General features: G+C 44.1%; 1 long non-coding RNA gene across 2 annotated transcripts; it reads right to left on the minus strand.

Annotated features, from left to right (window-relative positions):
• Window positions 1-883: 883 nt before the first annotated feature.
• On the minus strand, window positions 884-10,419 carry LOC109262856 (uncharacterized). 2 transcript variants are annotated; one of them, XR_008417063.1, is made up of 7 exons: window positions 9,493-10,419; window positions 7,507-7,873; window positions 6,857-7,046; window positions 6,148-6,403; window positions 5,153-5,262; window positions 1,689-1,778; window positions 884-1,017 (listed from the first exon to the last, which is right to left on the minus strand). It is a non-coding gene; the product is annotated as an uncharacterized LOC109262856 (long non-coding RNA). The 2 variants fall into 2 exon arrangements; XR_002077989.2 differs by having other exon boundaries at window positions 884-1,778.
• Window positions 10,420-22,530: the final 12,111 nt, after the last annotated feature.

A 22,530-nucleotide genomic window follows, 5' to 3' on the forward strand; every position in this document is an offset into this window, starting at 1 on the left:
TTCTGGAGGCATTGGATGATTGGTTGGTCCCATCCTGATACCTTTTGACCCTGCTCTCCAGCATGAAATGTCCACTTAGGAGTTACAAACTCCCAGCCTGCAGGGTAAGGGGGCAGCGGAACTGAGGAAGGCAGCCTGGGTGACTGGGTGACAGGGAAGCTCTTGCCCTGCTGAAAGGGACAGAAAGGCTCTCAGCCCCAGCTAGCTGCGGCTCAGCAGGATGGTGGCCTCATATGGCTTGATGTTTTTGAGTTTTCAAGAGAAACTGGACATTCCGATTTTAATGTGAAATTACCTGATTTGGGACGTTGGCAACTAACCCAAAAATTTGAAAACAGTTGCATGGGCTAAACCATGTCCTTGTGCTGTTGTTTGCATCTCAAAGACTCTTTTTAGTCTTCACTTTGTGCAGTAGGTCCAGGGATAAAAACTCCCCCCAGCCTACACCCAACCCATGTGTATGGCCCCTCCTCTCTCTCCTTAGTTCCTTTCCTTTTCTGCAGCTGCAATTTTGGCCATCTTGTCCTCACCCACATCAATCCCAGATCCCCCTAATGATAATTCGGCTTCCTTGTATTGGCAATGACTCCAGAGGCCACCAGGGGGCAGTGTCAGGGTGCAGAAAACGCTTGGTTTGGACTGGCAGAAGCATGAGGTTTGTTATTACCACCTGATTCAGCCCTGAATCCAGGTTTGGAATTTCAGGAAGTCAGCTGGGGTCACTCCCTGAGGGTGCAATATGGCTCGCCATTCCCTGCATCACCTCTGAAGTGCAACTTTCTACCTGGACTCCCTGTCCCTGCCCCGCCACCCACCTGTCGGATTCCCCAACCACCCAGCATTCACTAATGTCACGCTGATCTTCCTAAACCCACTTTCCACAGATGTTTCAAGAGCCTTTAATGACTCATCATTACATACAGCTTTTCAGAAGTGGAGTCTCAAGACGCTGATCCCTGTTAGGTCAAAGAGAGTGGGATGGAAAGAGCTTCTACTTCTGTCATGTTGATTGTGATCCTAAGGGCAAGAAGCCTTGTTATTCCCACTGCACAGATGAGATTGAAGCATACCAAGAAAAGTGACCAATTCAGCCATCAAGCAGAACTCACAAGTTCTAACTGTTCTTGCTAGATAATATGGGGTATATAAAAACTTACATATGGTTTCCATCCTCAAAGAAACTACAACTTGTTAGGAAAACACGAAACACATATATGAAAATGTAATTAACTCCTCTAATAGCTTCCAAATGGATAGTAGAGGCAATAATGACAGGAACTCAAAGAGGTCCCTGGATCTGAAGGGAAGGCTTCACAAAGGCAGCAGTGGTCTTCACACTTGGGCACATGTACCCCTAGAGGTGCAAAAAGGCTTTCTTAGCGAAGGGTAGGTGGCAGGGTTATGTTGATGGGAATCAACTTCCAGAACATCATCTTCAACAAGGACTAGGCTGTGCCTGTGAACGCGTCTCCTCCCTTCATTTCCACAATTTCTTGGCTCCCATTTTACAAAAGACAAATGTGTTAGCCATCAGTGCTGCTCATCCATGTTCCCTGTTCTCTTATAGGTACTTTCCCACCTTTTAGAAGTCAGGTGTGGCCATGTGACTTGCTTTGGACAATGATACATGAGCAAAAATGTGTCTTCTGGGTGGAAGCATTTAAGAGCCAGTGTATGATTCTCCTTACCTTCTCTCTGCCATGGTGACCAATGACATTTCAGATGATGAGGTCTAGATCCCTGAATGATGATGGCATGGATCAGAACCCTCAGCTGACCTGCGATGGATACGTATTGTGAGTTTGGGGGACAGAGGGGAGAAGAATCTTTGTTGGTTTAAACAATTGAAATTTTTGGTATTACTTGTTACTATAGCATAATTTAACCTATACTATTGTACAAAAGACTTATCTTTGGCCCATCCTAACTCTCATTTTGGTATGTTGCCTTGGTGTGTAAAAATCTCTGGGGCTCCAAAGAAACAATTTTTTTTTAGTTTATTTATTTATTTTGAGAAAGTGATAGAGAGTGGGAGCAGGAGAGGGGCAGAGAGAGAGGAAGAGAAAGAATCCCAAGCAGTCTCCACACTGTCAATGCAGAGCGCAACGCCAGGCTAGACCCCATGAACTGAACCCATGAACTGTGAGCTCATGACCTGAGCTGAAATCAAGAGTAGGCCGCTCAACCAACTGAGCCACCCAGGTGCCCCCAAAGAAACAATTTAAAATAGTGATTTCAATATTGAGAAAGCAAATGACTCGGGTTGTCTGGGCAACAAATTGTTTTGCAAATCAAAATTTCCCAATATTTTGCCTTCCACAATTGAAGGAAGTAAAACAAATTCATTTGTCACCTGTTGAATGATTAGGTGGAATTGAGCGACCCTGCCCAAACTTCTTCAATTCCCATGTACGTGTTTATGTGAACGAGATTTCTCACCATTATCATCTATAAAAATAGGATGTAGAGATAAAATTGATGCTGATCACTGTCTCATTCCAGCATGTATATGACTATTTCAATATGAGTTGTATTTCTTTTTCTTTTCTTTCTTTCTTTCTTTTGAGTTGTATTTTTTATAAATTTTACTATTTGGGGCACCTGGCTGGTTCAGTCAGTAGAGCAGGGGACTCTTGATCTTGGGGTCATGAGTTTGAGCCCCATGTTGGGCATAGAACTTACTTTAAAACTTTTTTTTACTCATGTTTAATAATGCTCTATCAACATTTGCAAAATATTTATGTTGTTTGACAAACAGTAAACTAATAATAATTGTAATGATAAGTCAATCCAGAAGAAAATCGTAAACTCTGGAGGCTTATGGCCACAAAAAATAAGAAAAGAATACAATTTTAATTTTTATATAAATATAAACATATATATTTATGGCAGAGAAGTATTGTTTGATGATCAATAAAAGATTTTCAAGGGGCACCTGGGTGTCTCAGTCGGTTAAGCATCTGACTTCGGCTCAGGTCATGATCTCATAGTCTGTGGGTTCGAGCCCCACATCGGGCTCTGTGCTGACAGTTCAGAGCCTGCAGCCTGCTTCAGATTCTGTGTCTCCCCCTCTTGCTGCACCTCCCCTGCTCACACTCTGTCTCTCTCTCTCTCTCAAAAATAAAAGTAAATATTAAAAAAAATAAAAGATTTTCCAGCATAAACTATGTATTACATTATGATAGCATTATATGGGAGAAGTGGAAAGAAAATTCAAGGACAAAAGCAATGATGTAAATTTTCCTCTAAGAGCTTGCTTATGCAATTCGCAAATGGTGATGATGAGTATCAAATCACTGTGATTCCAGTGAATACATTTAATATAAGTTTTTTTTAATGTCAATATTGGGGGGCGGGTGTGCTGGGGTGGCTCTGTTGGTTAAGTGTCAGACTCTTTTTTTTTTTTTTTTTTTTCAACGTTTTTTTATTTATTTTTGGGACAGAGAGAGACAGAGCATGAACGGGGGAGGGGCAGAGAGAGAGGGGAGACACAGACTCGGAAACAGGCTCCAGGCTCCGAGCCATCAGCCCAGAGCCTGACTCGGGGCTCGAACTCACGGACCGTGAGATCGTGACCTGGCTGAAGTCGGACGCTTAACCGACTGCGCCACCCAGGCGCCCCAAGTGTCAGACTCTTGATTTCCGCTCAGGTCCTGATCTCATGGTTGGTGAGATCGAACCCTGTGTTGGGTTCTGCGCTGACATCACAGAGCCTGCTTGGGGTTCTCTCTCCCTCTCTCTCTACCCCTCCCCCACTTATGCGCACATACTCTATCAAAATAAATAAATAAACTTTAAAAAAGAAGTTAAAAAATAAATAAAATGTGGATAACAGGGCACCCGGTTGGCTCAGTTGGAAGAGCATGACTCTGGATCTCAGGCTCATGAACTCAAGCCCCACGTGGGGTGGAGAGATTACTTAAGTAAATAAAAACTTAAAAAAAAATAACATAAAATGTAAATATTTCCATTACACCAGAAATCATATCCTTTGCAACTGCAGTTGACCCTTGAACAATGTAGGTTTGAATTGTAAGGGTGCATTTATATGTACATTTTTACAGTACAGTACTTCCTTATGTTTTTTTTAATAACATTTTATTTTCCCTAGCTTATTTTATTGTAAGAACACAGTATATAATGCATACAACATACAAAATATGTGTTAATAGACTATGTTATTGGTAAGGCTTCTGATCAATACTAGGCTCTTGGTAGTTAATTTTTTTTTTTAATTTTTTTTTTTTTTAACGTTTTATTTATTTTTGAGACAGAGAGAGACAGAGCATGAACGGGGGAGGAGCAGAGAGAGAGGGAGACACAGAATCCGAAGCAGGCTCCAGGCCATAAGCCCAGAGCCCGACGCGGGGCTCGAACTCACAGACCGCGAGATCGTGACCTGAGTTGAAGTCGGACGCTTAACCGACTGAGCCACCCAGGTGCCCCTTGGTAGTTAAGTTTTGAGGGAGTCAGAGTGGTATGTGGGTTTTTGACTGTATGGAAGTTGGTACCCCTAACCCCTCTGTATTCAAGGGTCAACCGTATTTAAACCTAGTTGGAAAAAAATTTTTTTAACTTCAAGAGAATATATAGTTTTTTAAAAACCTGCTTTATTGAGGGGTACATAATTTAAAACTTTGTTTAGGGTGTTCATGGGCTAAATTAAAAAAAATGTTTAATGTTTATTTATTTTTGAGAGAGGGAAACAGAGTGTGAGCAGGGAATGGGGGTGCAGAGAGAGAGGGAGACACAGAATCTGAAGCAGGCTCCAGGCTCTGAGCTATCAGCACAGAGCCTGACACAGGGCTTGAACCCATGAGCTGTGAGATCATGACCTGAGCCAAAGTCAGACGACTGACTGAGCCACCCAAGCGCCCTCATGGGGTAAATTTTTGAAAGACTACTGCCTTGAGTGATGGGCTGGATTTGGCTTGGTAGAGGAGGAGGAGAAAGGCATTCTGGGTATGAAAAAGAGAAAAGCTATGGGCACAAAAATTGGGGAATAGGGAACTGTGAGTCGATCAGTTCATGGAGATAAGCAGGAAAGATAAACTGAGGTGAGACTAACAGTTAGCAGGCTAAGGCATCTTATGCATGATTATAATCTCCTTGTAAAATATTAAAGCTTTAGGGATAGGCTTGGGACCATCACCTCCATTTCTGGTCTCCTCCTCACCTCCCCAGAGGTGACCTTGGTTTTCAGTTTGGTGTTAGCTCCTTCAGGTGTGCTTCTGTGTATTCACATGCACATCTTGCAGGTTGCTGCATGAGAGAACACCTAAGGTAAGGAGTTTCAGCTTTATCACAGGGTCATTAGCAAGCAGGTGCTGGGGATTGCTCCAGTACATTACTTTTGTAGGCTTACAGCTGGAATTTGCTCACTGAGAAAAGGAGAATTATGATTTGGGGGTAAGGGAAGGAGTGGGGGGACAATTTTGGCACAAAGCATGTGACATAGTATTGTCAGAGGGTGGCATTAAGCATCATGTCACTGGAAAGTGGAGGGGATGATGCAGAAAAGGTGGCAGAAGGACACCCAATCCCATCTTTGTTTGCTCATGGATATACTTGCTGCATAGAAATATTCTCTCTAGAAACAGGTGGCCCTCTTGGTTTCTTTTTTTCCCCCCCTTTTGATAGAGACAAAGGCCCAGAAAACTATGTAGTAATCACACAAGTATGATGAGCAACAGCAAGTGATACTTAGCCTCAGTGTTGAGGACAATGGGGACCGTAGGGACTGTGGGAAAATGGACAGCCCACACTCTTTCTAAGGGAGCAGTCATTACTCAGCCCAGTCAATGTTGTCTTGGGGAAATAGGACATCAGTCTTAGCCATATCTTCTGATTTCTTCAAGAGACTTAGAAATTGGGATTTTTGTGTGAAATCTTTCAATATTGGTTCAAAAATTTCTTAAGTGCTGTACTGGCTAAGCAAGGCATGTGTTTACAGGATGCATTTCACCTGTATGCTGCTAGTTTGTGACCTTTGTATTAAGGCTTCTTGTCTGAAGGCTGAGTACTGGACCATCATATAATCTCTTGGCATGCTGCCTGGCTCTAAGATCTGTGGTTATGAAGGATTCTAGGCTTTTTAGGGAGATGCTGTGAGAATTATTGACTCCACTCCCCATGTCTGGTTCCCACCTGCTTTCCAACATCCCTCTAGTAATGGAGTTCTGCCAGGAAGCTGGAAGCTTTGCAGAAGATTCCAGAAGCATCCTCATAAATCCGGGGAAGTCAGCCAATGTAGATTCACTAGAAGTCAAGACTTCAGGGAGTTGGTCTTAGGCCTCCAGTGTCCCTCTCTCAGGCGTTGGGGCGGGTTCTTGTGCCTCTCCCAGGGCACAGCCCAGTGGGAACATAGACTGGTGACTATTTCTCAAAGGGCTTTGTCTTGTGACTAAATCCAAGCAAGGCAGTCAGACACAAATGAAAAAGTGCGCTTGCGCACACACGTGTGCACACACACACACACACACACACACACACACTGTCCCCAGCACTTCCAAGAACTTTTCCCACGCAGTCCCCTGGCTGCCGGAAGGGCAGCTGGTCATGGGAACAGACTGGAGGCCCCCTCCCCCAATGGAAGCTCCACCCTGCTCCATTTACTCCCAGCCATGCAATCCTGGTCCCCTCCACCCGCTTACTACTTCCAAGGAAGGAAATAGCTGAACAATGCAGCAGATCAGAGACTGGGCACCGAGCCAAGAGCCCTGGGCTCCAGCCCCTGGCTGCCCTACTCCCACTGCACACCCCTCCCTCTCAGTGGCTGTTGCTGAAGGTTGCCTTCCTCAGACCTTCCCCCCTATCTTCTCACCATCCCTGGGAAACTTCAGATGGCTGACATCACCTTTCACCCCTTTCCTGGGTTGGCCCCTTCCTTGCTGTATGGTAGCCAGGGATGTCTGTGCTTCCTCTTGGGTATGATTCCTGGCATGAGGGACAGAAGCTAGGCTTTGATGGAAATTTTGGTCAGTGGGTATGGGTGGGAAGGAGGGGTCACTTTTCCTGAAGTTTTTTTCCAGAGGTGAAAGCAAGTCCTGAAAATAGAGAGAGTGCTGGAACAAGAGCCCCCGGGAGTCCTCATTCTCTCTTCTGGGCAGAGCCATCTTGATGGGGCAGGAGGGGATAGAGGCGCTCACAGGCCTGTTGGGGCCATATTCTCAGAGGAACAGAAAGGAATCACTAGTCATTTCCAGTTTCCTTGGTCTGGGAAGTTGGTGGGAACCACTACTTTAGTCTTTCCTTATTGGTCTCAAATAATGTTCTCCTTGGGTCCGGAACCCCACGCCCCAGGCAGTACTGCTCTTTGCTCATTCTCGGTTCTAGTGCTTTCCCCTGCCTTGCCTTCTGCCTGGCACTTCCTGCCCTGGGAGCCAAGGGGCAGGGTTCCTCAGTAATCTTTGCCACCTCTAAAAGCCAGGCTTCCTCTTCTTCCCCAGATCCTGACTCAGGAAGTAGGGAGTGGGTTAGAAGTTAGAGTTTGTGAGGGGAGCTCACCAGATAGATGACAACAGGCCAATCCTCAGGCCCTTTCTCCTGATGGATGAGATGAGTCCTGAATCCCAGTCTCCTTCCCCTGACATTTGGCTTCCCTCCTTCAGCGATTTCTGTCCCTGTGTAGTTCTGCCATATGCAAGGGGCCACTTGGGAGCCTAAAGTCTTGAGAGCAGGGAAGAGTGCTCAAGAGCCCACTCCCAAACTCCCAGATTGTAGGTGAGAAGCTCAGGCACAAAGAGCGCGTGTGCATTGCCCAAGAGCAACAACCAGTAAAAGGGAGAAAACTGGGACTCTCAGGTTTTCTGACTCCTGGGCAATGTCTTTCTGCAAACCTTCTACGATTTCCAAAGGCAGTGTTGGCATAGCCCTGAGAGGGAACAGAAGAAAAAATGTCAGTCACTTGATGTCCTAATCTTCTTGCTTGGGCCTTTTGGAACCTCTATTTTTGTCTACTTTTTTTAGTACCTCAGGCTCTATTTTCACCTTGAAAAAGTGATATTTGAATTGTCTTTTGTTCTTAGCAAAGAAGCCGATGCTTATTCTTCTAAACTCCTGCACTGAGGGGCTGAGCAACCCTCTTTTGCACTAATCTTGGCATCTGCGCTTGCTTCTAGTTTGTTTCGTACGTGTAAATCATGTCTCTCCAATGATGCCGCAAGTCTGCCTGCACAAAATAGTCACTGAATGTTATCAAAATAAAAAAAGTGTCTACACTTGAGTGTCTACTACAGCCCAGGCTTTTTTGCATCTCACCCTTGAAGAGCTTCCAGTCTAAAGGGCGTAAGAGACTGTGAACAAGGCAACAACTGACTAATGACAGCAGATGTGACAGTTGATGTGAAGGGAATGCCCAGGGTTTAGTGATGTTCCCAAGGGCTCTCTGAGGAGGTAGCATTTTAGGTGAGATCTCAAGGATGGGAAGCCAGCCTTATGAAGATCTGGGGAAAGAGAGATCTGGGCCAGGAGAATAGTGGGAATAAGTGCCCTGAGCTTGTCATGTTTGAGACCCTGAAAAGGAGCCAGAGTCACTCCAGGAAGGAGAGGGATGCAGGAAGCATCAGAATATGCAGGAGGCTCAGGTCCAACAAAGTCTTATATGAAGGAGAGGTGAGGAATTTAGATTTTATTTTATTACGAGTTAGGAAGCCACTGGAGGGTTTAAAGTACGACATGATCTATATTCTGATTTTTATTGTCTGTCTATCTATCTATCTATCTATCTATCTATCTATTTTTTGAGATAAATAGATAGTTTATTTTTTTCTGAGCATGAACAGCTCATTTCTGGAACACGGTAGGTAACCTGTGTTTGAGTTCAACATGATTTCTTTTTTGTTTGTTTTGTTTTCTGGGTTTATTGAGATGTAAGTGACATACAGCACTGTATGAGTTTAAGGTGTACAGCATAGTGATGTGTCTTACATACATTGTGAAATGGTTATCACAGTAAATGTAGTTAACACCCATCATCTCACAGAGATATTTTTAAAAAAACCACAGACAAAAAAAAAAAAAAACCCAAAACAATAACAAATTAGTATGTGTTTTTTCTTCTCCTTGTGATGAGAACTCTTCAGGTCTATCCACCTAACAACCTCCCTATACATCACACAGCAGTGTTGACTAGAGCCATCATGTTGTATGTTCTACCCCTAGTTCTTATTTATAACTGGAAGTTGGCACTTTTTGACCACCCTCATCCAATCCCCCCGCCACCTACCCATATTTTTAAAATACTTAAAACATTAATCATCCTGGCTGCACTGGAAGGAATGGGCTGGAAGAGGGCAAGAAAGGAGACAGGAGGTCATTTGGAGGCTGCAGTGATCCGAGCAAGTGATGGTGGTGGGTTGGACCAGGGTGGAAGAGATGGAAAAGAAATATACCCCTTCTGAGACAGAAATGACAGGACTAGTTATGATGTGTTGGATACAAGAGGGAGGGGTGAAGGAAAGAGAGGAATTGTAACAACAACTAGGTAGCTACCTGAGCAACCAGATGGTGGTGGGGCCATTTGTGAAGATGGGAAACATGGGCAAGCCTGGGGAGGGACAAGGTTTGAGGGGGCAGGTGGAATCAAGGGTGTGGGCATGTGAGGTTAATAGTGGTATCATCACTTAATAGTGATGTCAGGTTGTCATATGATTGTCATATATCATGTCATATGGCCTATATTGCACCATCCTCAAAGAGCTAATGTTACATTTGATGGGCAACTCTCTTAAATCTATTATAATCTACGGATCTTCCCTCTCCACTTCTTTATCACCCCCTTTTTGGTGAAGAAATAGAGATTTTTGTCCTTCAGAAATTTCCTATTCAGGATTTTGCTGATTGCATTCCTATGGTGACATTTAACCATTTCCTCTATCTCCTTTCATTTTCTGTAAACGGTTGTTAGATATAAAGGCTTGCTTTGATTCAGGTTCAGGTTTTCATCAAGAATACTCCATAGGTGGTGCTGTGTCTTTTCATCAGGAGGCACATAACCTTCAAGTGTCTCTCCTTTGTAACATTAGAGCTATTGATGATCTTGATCTCATTGAGGGTTTACAAAATGGTGATGTTCTATTATTCCTTTTTCTCTTATTACCTGATTGGTTACTTTGAGGTATTGATTTTGTTTTAATGTTTATTTGAGAGAGAGAGACAGAGTGTGAGTGGCGGACGGGGAGATAGAGGGAGACAAAGAAGCCAACACAATTGGAGGAGACAGAGCAAGAGAGTGATTATAGTAATGGATGATGAAAATGAAGGTAAGAAAGAAGGAATGTGAAAAGTGAATCTCATGAGTAGTGAGACATTAGTGAAGTCAAGGGATCAGAACTCATGATAAAGGTCAAAGAATTATTAAGGGAGATTTAATTAAGGAAAAGGTTGTAGTTGGAAAGTCTCCATATTGGAAGTGGAATGGCTTTTGGTGAACACAAAGTTGAGGGTGTGACTACGGAAGTGGGCAGCTGCTGTGGAGTGTGGAAAATATCTCTGGAGATGAGGTGGTCAAGGAAGTGATGGAGAGGCCATCACATGGATGTGGAGCCCACTCAATATAACAAAATTTAGGGTGGAGAGAGACGCAATGAGCCAAGAGTTAAATGATGGACAGTGAGAGACCTGGAGGTTGATTGAGGACAATAACCAAGATGGTATGCCCAGACAGTGAAGCTTCAAAGGAACAGGGTTTTTGTAGGAGGTGTTGGGGGAGCACTGGCTTAGAAATGGCATTCAGGTTGGGAGAGGAATACACTTACCACTTCCTGACCTGAGGTACAGGAGAATGAGAAGAAAATAACATTCACTTAAGAGTGCTGCTAAAGAATCAGTGTACAAATCAGGGCTAACAAAATTTTAGGTAAGTCAAGGAGGTGAAGACAACATTCTGAGAAAAGGCTGACGATATGGAGAAATTGCTGATTACAGGTTGCAGAGGGCACAGAGGAAGGATGTGCCTGAGGGCAGGGAGCAGGGAACTTATGCCTAGTGGGAGGACAAGGATGGAGGTGATAATAGATGAGGGAGCTTGAACCTGTGGTGATGACTGAAGTAAATAGGGATAGGGGAATGATGGGACACAGTGCTGTCCAGAACTTTTGGTGTTGATGGAAAATCTGCACTGTAACTACTAGCCACACATGAATATTAAACACATGAACTGTAGTCAGTGGGACTGAGAGGTTGAATGTTTAGCTTTACGTCATTTTTTTTTTTTTAAGTTTATTTCTTTTTGGGGGGGAAGGGACAGAGAGACGGGGAGAGCACCGTACGGTCAGCACGGAGCCTGGTGTGGGGCTTGATCCCACGAGCCATAAGATCATGACCTGAGCCAAAATCAAGAGTCGGAGCACCTCATAGCTTTACTTCATTTTAATTAATTTAAGTTTAAATAGCCACATGTGGCTAGTGGCTATCATATTGGACAGCACAGGTTAGAAGAAGGTGGCTTCCCATTTTTGTGACGTTTTCACTTGCTGGCCAGGTGGCCATCAGGATGATCATTCCCCCAAACAGCAAGGTGTGCAGAGACCTTCTCATTCCTCTATCATATGAATCCAGACAAAGCACAGAATCAGGCCATTTGGGGTCCAAATTCTATCTCCACCACTCACTGGCTTTGAATTAGCAAATAAATTAACTTGCTTGGTATGTATAGGCCTTCAATAAATATTAGTTGGCAAAATCTCCCTGAGGTTTCTTTTCATCTGTAGAATGGGAGTGGGGAGCTATTGTAAAAATTAGTGCCTTAGCGTGATGTTCAAGAAATAGTCCCTAATATTGATGTAGTGAATTCTCAATATTTGCTGATTGGTCAAAAACTATCCTTCAGGTCAAAATGTTACTTGTTCAGGGATGTGCTGGCAGAAATGAGACATCCCAGTTCCCTTTGAGTTCCAGGTCTCTGGGACCACAAGATGGAATAGATCAGGGCTGGATTTAATTGTTCAGTTCTGCTATATACTGACATAAGAATATTCCACACCTGAACTTGGAAGTGGTGGTAGGGATAGCCGAGGGGACAAGGAAGAGGATCTAAAGTGAACCAGATTGTGGGAGACTGTAGTCATAATCTGGGAAGTTCTAGTATCATTTACTGCTCTGATTTTTGCTGGAAAAACCTTTGTTTGGTAGCTCCAACCTTTCTTCCATCCCTGTATCCCCATCATCTAAGAACCGAAAACATGGCGTTTGTGAAGGAAAGTAGCAGTGTCCTGAGATGATTCTAATGTGGGACATTTGTGATCTGGGACTATAGTGAACTCTGATTTGGAGTGATTTTGACCACCCTTTTGGTGAAGCCATCCATAATTCCATATTTTCTCTGTGGTCTCAGATTGAGCACTTACTTACTTCATATTTTGATGGCCTGCGTCTCTCTTTCTGACTAGGTTGTGACATGTGAGGCAAGAACTTTGCCTAATTGACCATTGAGTAGCGCTGGACTCTAGCACATGCCTGGAGCACATAGTAAGTAGCTGCTCAATAATTATTTGTTGAATAAATCAATGAAGGGGCTTTGAGGTAATATCACCCCACCATGACCTAGGATAATGTGACCTCTCTTGTGACCTCCAGAGTCTGGATTGACTATGAACAGATTGTGTTGAAGTACTTGTGTCTGTGGCCTGCAGTGACTGTCATCTGAGGGGTCTGTGCCCCAGTGTTTGTGACCTGTTGTCACTGACCTGTGATAAGGATCAGCAGGGATAGTGAATGGAGGTGACTGTGAACCTTGCATGATTGTGATCTCAAGTGAACAAGTTAGTGATAGTGTCTTCCATCACTGCTGTCAGGTGACTGTGATCCTGACCCACAGAGATTTGGCTTCAGATGACCACCAGCCACTGTTAGACCTTAACCATTGACCTGAGGTGTCTTTCAGATGCAGAGATTGTTGATCTCAACTGGCAGCTGAGATTATTGATCTACATTGTGAGCTGAGGTAACTGAGATCTGTGAACCTGGGCTTAGTCTGGGAATAGCGCAAATATATGTGTACTACTCTCAGATTTCTGATTTTGTTTTGTATAATAAAATATCCTCCCAGGGCCTACAAATGACACACCTCTGCTCGGCCCCATGCAAACAAGGCCTAGGGACGAGGACTAGGTCGGGCCAATGCTCAGAAAACTCTACTTGAAATACAACGCACCCTTCCTGCTGCGCAACTTAAAGCCACCGCCACGGCCATAGCCGCCCGCAGAGGAGGGTCCGCATCCAGACCCCCCTCACGCCCTGGTGCGCCTGCGCGGAGGCGGGGCCGGGCTTTGCCCTTTGTTGTGAGCCCCAGTTTCCCAGGACACCGTGCGGCACTGGGGTGGGGCTATGCAGATGAGGCACCGGGGGCGGGGCGGTTGCGGCGGCGTCGGCGGCGGCCGGGGAGGGTCAGTTGAAGGCAGGCGCTCGCTGAGGCAGGAGGAGGGCTCTGGGCCCGCGGCCTGACAGGGACTTAGCCCGCAGAGATCGGCCCCGCGCGCGCGACCCCACACCCACCCTCTCATCCACCTACCCATTCCCTGCGCCGCCTCCTCTCACCCTGAGCAGAGTCGCCGAGGATGATAAACACCCAGGACAGGTAACGGCCCGGCCCAGGCTCCCCGCCCCCATCCTCCCCGCATCTGCCTCAGAGGGCCTCCCCCCATCCCCGGCCGGTTCCCGCTCCCACAGCGGGGTCCTGCCCACCCCCCCACTGGGTCCTTTCCCTACTTCAGCCACCCCAGTCCAAGCCCCAAACCCGCAACGGGGCCTCCTTCCGCCCTTTAGCCCCTTTCCTCCAGCCTGGCCCATCCCCCTCATCCGGGCCTCCTTCTCCCGCAAAGCCCCCACCCCCAACCCCCACGCAAACCAGGACTCAACCTTCGAATCCAGCCCCCATTTCCTTTAAGTCCTGTCGGACGGTGCCCCATTCCCCAAACTGGGCTTTCTCCTTCATCCACATTCCCCAGATTGTTTCCCATTTCCCCAAATCTATCTTCCTCCCTCTTTAGTTACTTAACCCTTGGCTTTGACTCTCTTTCCTTGAAACTGCATCCTCCAAACCCCTGTCTTATCATGCCGCCCCTCCCCCAGTTAGGCTCCAACCTTCAGCTCTCAACTGGACTCATTACCCCTTCCCCTCCCCCGCTTTTCTCAGGCCTAATAGTTTTTACAGTGATGCCCCACTGTCCCTCTGGTCCCTTAACTCCTGCTTTATCTTTTCCCATTCTTCCTCCCTCGACACCCCTTTCCCAGTTAGCTCGTTTATCCCTGGCTCCCAACCTTCTTCCTTTTATTTTTCAAACACTTTGGACTTCTGTTTGCCGTCCTGTTCCCTTAGTGGGGTTCCCCCCAACACTCTTATAAACTCTCCTAGCCTCTAAACACTTGATCTCAGCTGGAACTCATTTTACTCTTATTCTTCCCTTCTTAATTGAATCCCATCATTAGATCACAGAACTCAGCCCACCCTGTTTCTATTGAAGGCCTCCTTTCTTTCTCTGTACCTCCAGTGCCTGCAGATCAGGCCCCAAACTCTGGATACTGGGCCTTTGCAAGTCTCTTCCCTCAAAATCTGATCCCAGTCTTCCCCCATTAATTGGAGAGAAAGGCTGCACGTCCTTCTGAAACAGCACCAGTGGTTTTCTGAACTTGCCTCATACATACTTGCCCCTGCCCAAGCTAGGCAGAATTTATCACTCAGCTTTCCTCTCTCTACTTCTCTTTTTCCCAAGGCAGCCCTTGTTGTCATCCATCTCTTCTTCAAATATACTCTGTATTTCTGCCCTCACACTCTTTGAAACTGCTCCATAATCCTGTTTCCCCACAATTTTTAACCCTTGTTGTTTTTTTATACATCAGAATGCCTTCTATTTACGCCTTCTATTTACAATTTGGGTCTCATTGTCTTCCTCATTTTACCCCCTAGACTTGTTGCTGTCCTTTCCGAAATGAGGCTGAAGCTCATTTAGTTCTCTACACCAGACCCTTTGTCCCCAGAATTGGCCTTATGGCCTCTACCCCATACTTGGGCCTCATTGTTTTGCAAGCAGGTCTGTTCCCTGTATATCCTCCTTAAATTGTGTGGTGGTGTCTCCAGAGCTAGACTATAGTTCTTTTTACAAACTTACCCTTCCTTATTGCTTTTCTTCCCATAGGGCTCTACCTACCATTCAGGGGTCCTCCCAAACTTGGGCTCCCTTCTCCCTAAGCTGGTCTCTAACTTGCCTTTTCCCAGTCCTTTAGCAGCACCATCCTTAAATATTCCAGCTGTGTTTTTAGCTTTTCTTGTATCTCCATGTTTCTCAACACTGGATGCACATTTGAAAAAATCAGTCACCTGGACCCCACCTTCAAAGATCTGGTGTAAGGCCTAGGGTGGGGCTTGGTTATTTGTATGTATTTTTAAAGCTCCCTAGGTTAATTCTTTGTAATGTGCAGCCAGGGTTAAGAAACACTGCCTCCGCCCCCTCCCCCTCAAGACCTTTCCCATCATATTTCTTTAGTGAATGTCAGCTCTTTCTCTACTGAAAAGGGCCTTGTCTCCTTCAGGGGTTTCTTAGTTTTCTTTCTCAGGTACTATCCAGAAATTCCCAAGATACCCACAACAGCCTCTTAAATTCTCCTACCTTGAGTTACTCAGTTCTCAGGCATTAGACATTCTCATTCTCAGACTCTTATCTAGCCCCCACACCTCTATTTCTTCCCAACATGCAGAAAGAAAATCCACCCCTCATTTCCTGGTTTGTTATGGTTGTATTTGACCCATTACCCCCACCTCTCAAGGCTTCTTTACAGTCCCATTCTGTTTTTTTTTTTTTCGGAGGCTATCCACGTCCATGTCCCTTTGCAATTCCCGCTTTTATTCCATCTTCTCTACCCAGCCCCTCTGGAGCTGAGGAGGTGGAGGTGGATGCAAAAGGTATTGCTTGTGATAAAGAAAGCCGTGTGTGATGAGGATAAGACAGCAGGTATGAGAGAGGGCTGGATGACGTGCAGGGGTGGAGGGAAGCAGAGAAACCTACGGGGAAGTCTGCTAAAAGGGTATAAGAGATGGGTTTTTTTTTTCTGTTTTTATGTTTTTGTCTCCACAGTGGGATTTGCAGGGTGGTGTGGTCTCAGCAGGCAGTCTCTGGAGTCCTCTGGACTGAGCTGGTCTGGTGCCAAGTCCTTTGCAGGCTGAGCCTTGAGAGTTGGGTACTTGGAACCAATACATAAGGGCCTTGGTTGACTGTGAGGTTGCAAGACCTGAGTTCTAGTTCTGGCGTGGCTAGTGTGCTTCCATATAAAAAGAGGGGGTTGGGTTCGCTTAACTCAAGATTCCTTCCAGCTTCCTAAGTGGCAAAACAGGCTTGCTTGTCTCCAAGGCCCTTAGTGTGTTGGTAATTTGAGGGGCTTGGCTGTATGAAAGGCAGGTGGAGGGAGGAGCCAGCTGGCCTGCCAAGTCCTGGGCAGGAGCAAGGCCTGGGATCAGGCTCCTCCACTTTGGCCTGGGGGTGGGGTGGTGTGATGTGGTGTGTGCAGGGTGTCTGGTTTCTTTGAGTTATGGCAATCCTATTTCCATAACATGTTTCCCAGCCTTCTGTGGCCTGCCTGTAACTTTCTAAAGGGATTCTGGTAGGCCCTAACTAGGGATCCCGATAAGAGCCGGATGTTCTTCCCAGTCTGTGTGCTTGGTGTTTTGTATCCGCAGAGGGGAGGGGGAGCTGGCTAGGAGTTGAGCTCTCATTGGGTGGGGGATGGGCTTTCTAGCTTCCCTGGCTCTAGTGAAATACTCAAGAGGTGGAGGCTTGGTTTCCTGGAAGAAATAGTTGCAGAGGAACCGGCAGTATGTTTTGGAAACAAAGCTCTTCCTTTTCAGTTTTGTTCTGATTAGTACCTCCAGAATGTCAAAATTCCTGATGGTGGTGGAGGGAAGAAGACACAGGAACAAGCACTTTTATTAAGGTTTTTGAACATGAGGTTTAAATCCAAGGAAATCCAGCTTCATGGCCTTTCTCTCCCCTGGATTTGTGGGGGCAAAAAGACAGTCTCTGTCTAGGGCCTGCTTAGCACCTGTGTATGTGGAGAAGCGCTTGCCTGGGCCTTATATCTGTATTATAAACAGTCTTTGTCTGATGGGCTTTGAGAAGCATTTGGTTCTACAGGTGTTTTCTCTTGGAGGTGGACAGGGCACGAGAGCACATCAGAGCTACCCTGGGTATCTTCACAGAATGGTTCCCTGAGTGATGGAATTTCTTTCTCTTCCCCCAAAGAATATGGTTTTGCTTATTCCTTATTTATTGGCACTATGGCTTTTTGGGTATGGGATAGTAAGGAGAGCAAGTTTTCCTACCATGTACCTTCAAGGTCATTTCCACAGAGAGAGCCAGAGAGACTCCTAGTATAGTTGGGAATCCCCCCGAATTGGAGGTATGCTTCAGAAAGCAGTGTGGACTAATAATAGTAATTCCTCATGCTGCCAAGAAATCCAAATTTAACCTCAGAGCTGCTCAGATATATAAAAAGGGGGACTGCGGAGTGGGTTAGAGGATGTTATATATGTGCATTTCTAGAAAAAAAAAGTAATTCATCCCTTTTTGAAACAGTATGCAGTGTTGATTCAAGTTGGCTCCATGACTCGTAAGGCTGTAAAGCCTAACTGAAAGCTATAGACCAGAAATAGCCAAGTAGGTGAGCAAGAATTTTGTTACTTGAAGTGAACCAGATAGTTTCCTGTTAGCAGCAGAATAAAATGCTTTGCCTAAGAGAAACCCTAGGAAAATTTCCTAGGCCTTTGATACCATGTAAACAATGAAGTAATTCTGTCCTGGGAAGAGAGTCTGGGACTGGGTGATGAGTTCACTATACAAACTAGATCAAGGTGGACACCTGGATGGCTCAGTTGGTGTTCGACTTTGGCTCAGGTCGTGATCTCATGGTTGGTGAGTTCGAGCCCCACGTTGGGCTCTGTGCTGACGGCTCAGAGCCTGGAACCTGCTCCGGATTCTGTGTCTCCCTCTCTTTGCCCCTTTGCTGCTCACACTCTGTGTCTCTCTCTCCCTCTCAAAAATAAACATTAAAAAAAAAAAAAAAACTGGATCAAGGTACTTAAAATGTAAAATTAAGGTTTAATTTTAATGCATGAGTACCTAGCTATCCATCCACCTCTGGCGTATGTGGTTATGCCTACCTTTGGCAAAAGATGTACCAGTATCAGTTGTGTTATAAGCAAACCTCAGAGGCAGATATTCTGCTGCCATTGTAAGTGTGTTTCTTATGGAGAATCAACCAAAACCCAGTTTTGCTTTCAGTCTGTGATTCAGAGCGGTGATGTCATTTTCTTTATAATTGTGCTTAGCAAGTAGACTCCCTTTGGCACATAGAACAGCCCTAGTGAAATGACTTATGCCTGGCATCTGCCCAGGGTTCCTTTCTCATATGGGAAAGGAATTGGCAGCTGGAAATCAGCCTCTAAGGTCCCACTAGACTGGAGGTGGCCATCACCTCCCACCTTTCTTCCTATTTCTTCTTGGCTAAATGTGATGGCAGCCCTGGATTGGTTCCTCTTTGCGTAGGGATTAGTCATCAGAGACCTTCCTAGTCTCAGTAAAAGCAGCCTGTTTGAGGGAAGTCTGAGCCTAGAGAGTGTTCTATGAGGTAGGGCCTGAGACAAGAATGGATCAGAAGAGGTTGAGAGAGGGGAATGAATTTAGAATGCTTGGGAATGTGGTTTTTATGTCTTTTCACTTGATATCACAAAATAGGTAATACCAAGGCCATCTAACACCACTTCCGATAGGTAATGGAAACCAGAGAGAAAGGGTGCAGACCTAAGCAAGCTCAGGCCACTGATTCAAGTGAAACATGATCAAAAGTGTATCAAGGAGAATATGAATTCACATATTTGTTAGATGTAGCTGAATGGAAGTTAGCCACAGAATTACTTTTATATTAAATCTCTACATAGCAGGCTATCCACTGCTTTGAGCAAACTAAATATAAAAATCAAAACTGACAAAAAATCAACTGGAAGTGATTCTTTAATAGATTCTTTACTCTATTAAGAGATTTAAAGTTCCTTCCTTTAAATAGTAAGCACCCTAGAGATTTAAAAATAGGATTTGAATTATAAAAATTTGATTTACCAGCAACACTCCCCAGGAATACATCTGCTACGTGCAGTGCCTGTCTCTAGTCAGTGTATGAAATTAGACATTTCAGGCAACAGTTTCACAGAATGCTTTAAATTAGAGGCAGCAGGATGTGATCTGTCGTAGCACTCATATGTATCCTGAGGAGTGTTTCCAAGGGCATGTCTGATAACTGAGAAAATAAAGACACTAACAGATAGGCTCTGATCTCCCATCTTTCTTCTGAATTGACTTGGATACTTGACACCCTCATTTCTAGCATGGTATATTTGTTTCTTCTCCAAAAACAAGACCAGACCAAGTGGATGTTCGGGTTCAGGCTGATATATTTGATTGTTCTTAATGAGCCTGATCTTTCCAGGCTCTAGACTGAGCTGCTGCTTTTTATTTTTATTTTTTAATGTTTATTTATTTTGAGAGAGAGCTCACAGTCGTGAGTGGGTTAGGGGCAGAGAGAGAGGGAGAGAGAGAATCCCAAGCAGGCTTCACACCTTCAACATGGAGCCTGATGAGGGGCTCGATCTCATGAACCATGAGATCATGACCTGAGCCGAAATCAAGAGTTGGATGCTTAACTGACTGAGCCACCCAGGTGCCCCTAAGACTGACTTTTTAAATCCTCTTTTTGGTGTTAAAAATTAAATCATGCCTTCCCCCCAGTGGAGTGAGCAAGATGTGAGGAAGAAATGGAAAAAGCTGGGCATTGGAACCAGTAGAGACACAACTGAACTGAATATGAAACCTAACTTGGTTTGGATCTTGTGACAGAAGGACCTGTGTTTAGAAGCCACTTTCACTGTACTTAAGTTCTTAAAAGATTCACTGTTCTCTGTTGAGATTGGTGGCATATTTTGCCACAATACCATTTCGAACATTAAAGCCAATACAAGAACAGAAGGCTGTTCTTTTTTAAATTAATTTTTTAAGTATTCTTTACACCCAGTGTGGGGTTTGAACTCACGACCTTAAGATTAGGAGTTGCATGCTCTACCGACTGAGCCAGCCAGGTGCCCCTGTTCTTTTTTTTTTTTTTTTTAATTAAAGAATAACTGACATACTATATTGTTACTGGTTTTTAGGCATATAGCATAGTGATTCAGTTTTTATATATGTTTCAAAATGGTGCCATGTGTCATGTACAAAGTTGTTAAAATATTATTGACTATGTTGTACATCATATCCCCATGTCTTAATTTATTTTTTAACTGGAGGATTATACCTCTTAATCCTCTTCATCAATTTCATCCTCTGGCAACCATCAGTTCTGTGTCTATAAGTCTATTTCTGTTTTGTTTGTTCATTTGTGGTGTTCCTTTAGATTCCGCATGTAATTGAAATCATATTTGTCTTTGTCTGACTTCTTTCATTTAGCATAATGCCCTCTAGGCCCATCCACGTTCTCACAAATGGCAAAATTTCATTCTTTTTTATGGCTGAGTAGTATACCATTGTGTATATATATATCACAGCTTTATCCATTCATATATTGATGGGCATTTAAGTGGCTTCTGTATCTTGGCTGTTGTAAATAATGCTGTGATGAACATAAGGGTGCATTATCTTTTTGAATTAGTGTTTTCATTTTCTTCAGATAAATACCTAGAAGTGGAATTGCTGGATTACATGGTAGATCTATTTTTAATTTTTTGAGGAACCTCCGTACTGTTTTCCACAGTGGCTGCACCAGTGTCATTCCCACCAGTAGTGCACAAAGGTTCCTTTTTCTCCACTTCCTCACCAACACTTTTATTTCTTGTCTTTTTGATATTAGCCATTCTCACTGGTATGAGATGATTGTATCATTGTGGTTTTGATTTGCATTTCCCTGATCATTAGTGATGTTGGGCATCTTTTCATGTGCCTCTTGGCCATCTGTATGTTGTCTTTGGAACAATGTCTATTCATATCCTCTGCCCATTTTTTAAGTAGTCTCTGCGCGGGGCTTGAACTAATGACCCTGAGATCAAGACCTGAACTGAGAGTGAGTCAGACACTTAACCGACTAAGCCACCCAGACACCCTTCCTCTGCCCTTTTTTTTTTTTTTTTTTTTTTTTTTTTGCCACACCCCTCCTCCTTTGCCCATTTTTAAATTGGATTATTTTTGATACTGAATTGTATGAGTTGTTTTTGTTTTTAAGGTTTTACTTTTCTTAAAGTAATCTCTGCACCCATCGTGAGGCTCACTCACAATCTCGAGGTCAAGAGTTGTATGCTCCACTGACTGAGCCAGCCAGACACCCCTGGCAGCCCTGTATGAGTACTTTATATATTTTGGATGTTAACCCCTTAGTGGATATATCATTTGTGAATATTTTCTTCCATTCAGTAGGTTGCCTTTTCGTTTTGTTAGTTTCCCTTGCAAGCTTTTTAGTTCTTTGTGGTCTCACTTGTTTATTTTTTGCCTTTGTTGTCCTTGCCTGAGGAGACAGATCCCAAAAAATAGTGCTAAGACCAAAGAAGAGCTTACTGCTATGTTTTCTAGGTGTTTTATGGTTTCAGGTCTTACATGTTAAGTCTTTAATCCATTTTGAGTTTAGTTTTGTGAGAAAGTGGCACAGTTTTATTCTTTTGCATGTAGCTGTGCAGTTTTCCCAACACCATTTATTGAAGAGACTGTATTTTCCCCATTGTATATTCTTGCCTTCATTGTTGCAGATTAATTGACCATATGTGTATGGGTTTGTTTCTGGTCTCCCTATCCTGTTTGACCTATATGTCTGTTTTTGTGCCAATACCATACTGTTTTGATTAGTGTAACTTTGTAATATACTTTGAAATCTGAGAGTATGATACGTTCAGCTTTGCTTTTCTCTCCAGAATGCTTTGGCTATTCAGGCTCTTTTGTGGTACCATACAAACTTTATGATTATTTGTTCTAGTTCTGAGGAAAATGCCATTGGTGTTTTGATAGGGATTGCACAGAGTCTTTAGATTTGGGTAGTAGGAACATTTTAACAATATTCTTCCAGTTCATGTAATGGTATATCTTTGCATTTGTTTGTATCATCTTCAGTTTCATCAGTGTCTTACAGTTTTCAAAGTATGGGTCTTTTATTTCTTTCATTAAATTTAATCCTAGATATTCTATTTTTTTAAATGTTTATTTTTGAGAGAGAGCACAAGTGGGGGAGGGCCAGAGAGAGGGAGTCACAGAATTGGAAGCAGGCTCCAGGCTCCCAGCTGTCAGCACAGAACCTGACATGGGGCTCGAACTCATGAGCCGTGAGATCATGGCTTGAGCTGAAGTTGGATGCTTAACCGACTGAGCCACCCAGGCACCCCTCTATTTTTTTTTTTTTCATGCAATTGTACATGGGATGGTTTTCTTAATTTCTCCTTCTGGTAGTTATTAGTATATATAAATGCAACAGATTTATATAAAATGAATTGATTTTGTATCCTGCAACCTTACTAAATTC

This window comes from Panthera pardus, unplaced genomic scaffold (assembly GCF_024362965.1).
Source record: "Panthera pardus isolate Hobbes unplaced genomic scaffold, ASM2436296v1 HiC_scaffold_24, whole genome shotgun sequence".
In the NCBI taxonomy this organism is placed as follows: Eukaryota; Metazoa; Chordata; class Mammalia; order Carnivora; family Felidae; genus Panthera; species Panthera pardus.